Raw genomic sequence first — 1,424 nt, 5'->3', positions numbered from 1 at the left:
ATTCCATGGTGACTTTAGGAGATACGGAGACCCATGATACTTGTAGGAGAAGCGAAACTTTTAGCCTCATCAACTAATTAATGGCCTCAAAGTAAAATAATGAGGTGTGTGGAGATAGGGATTCAGTTACCGGGTCATCTCTCATCTGGAGACACAATCAGATTCCACTGAATAGGCGCTAGATAACTGAGTAAGCGAGTTTCCTATCTATAATACTAAATCTTACTAGGATTGTTTAATTAAATCATGATAAATAACACTCTGTGGCAGGTGAGAGGTGCTGAGAAGAGTTTAGGTGAGATGTCCACAAGTTCAGTGGAACTACATCTGAATGCCTTTGCATTCTTCTGACTTAAAAATGGTGACTGTAATTTTCCAGAGAATTCTTTTCTAGGAAAAACAAATACTGAGGTTCTGTGTCCTAGGCTTTTTGAAGTTGTCTTGGTTTTCCTCTCAGATTCTGCACTGTATACTTTCTCAGTCTTCAGGAATTAAGGCCCTAATTCTTTCATTATCATTCCTTTCTGCCTATAATGATTTCTTCTTAATGGCTCTGGCTTTTGCAGGTACATCAGAGTAGGGAGTGGGTATCAGTGGCTGTGTCATGCTACAGTAACAAACAGAGTTCTCAAAGAACTAACATTAGAATTACCATTCCACCCAACAATCCCACTACTGGGTGTATACCCAAAGGAAGATAAATCATTTTACCGAAAAGACACCTGCACTCCTATATTTACTGAAGCACTATTCACAATTGCAAAGACATGGAATCAACCGAAATGCCCATCAGTGGTAGACTGGATAAAGAAAAAGCAGTACATATTAACAGCAAGGAATACTACGCAGCCATAAAAAAGAACAAAATCATGTCCCTTGCAGCAACATGGATGCAGCTGGAGGCCATAATCCTAAGCAAATTAATAGAGAAACAGAAAGCCCAATAATGCATGCTTTCACTTATAAGTGGGAGCTAAACATGGGGTATACATGGACATAAAGAAGGGAAAAATGAACACTGGGGACCCCAAAATGGGAGAGGCATGGACGGGGGAAAGCTTTGAAAAACTACCTGTAGGGTACCATGTTCACTATTCGGGTGAGGGAATCAATGGAAGCCCATATCTCAGTATCACGTAATATACCATGTAACAAATCTGCACATGGACCTCCCAAATCTAAAATTGAAGAAAAGAAAAGAAAAAAAAAAGGCCAGGTGTGGTGGCTCACGCCTGTAATCCCAGCACTTTGGGAGGCCAAGGTGGGTAGATCATCTGAGGTTGGGAGTTTGAGATCAGCCTGGCTGACATGGTGAAACCTCGTCTACTAAAAATACAAAATTATCTGGGAGTGGTGGCATGCACCTATAATCCCAGCTACTCAGGAGGCTGAGGCAGGAGAATCGCTTGAACCCAGCACGGGGA

Source organism: Mandrillus leucophaeus, unplaced genomic scaffold, assembly GCF_000951045.1.
Source record: "Mandrillus leucophaeus isolate KB7577 unplaced genomic scaffold, Mleu.le_1.0 Scaffold48, whole genome shotgun sequence".
Lineage (NCBI taxonomy): Eukaryota > Metazoa > Chordata > Mammalia > Primates > Cercopithecidae > Mandrillus > Mandrillus leucophaeus.
The sequence above is the reverse complement of the archived record's forward strand: the minus strand, read 5'-3'. Positions refer to the sequence as shown.